Source organism: Eurypyga helias, unplaced genomic scaffold, assembly GCF_000690775.1.
Source record: "Eurypyga helias isolate BGI_N326 unplaced genomic scaffold, ASM69077v1 scaffold14249, whole genome shotgun sequence".
NCBI lineage: Eukaryota > Metazoa > Chordata > Aves > Eurypygiformes > Eurypygidae > Eurypyga > Eurypyga helias.
Genome location: NW_010272856.1, coordinates 1568 through 1772, shown reverse-complemented (window position 1 = coordinate 1772; position 205 = coordinate 1568).

Here is a 205-nt window from a genome sequence, read left to right as displayed (position 1 = left end):
ATCCTTCATCCCACCTGAATAAAATCCCATGGTGTGCAACGAGATGGTGTCCGTGGCCTCATTGTAGTTTGGAGGGGAAGGAGGGGGCTCCGGAATAGCCCCTCTGCTTTCCCCCTCCCACAGCCCCCCCGCCCCTGCATCCGTCACCTCCCCACATGCATCCCTTGACCCTGCGGTGCCGGCTTGTCCCCTCTCACGTTCCGCT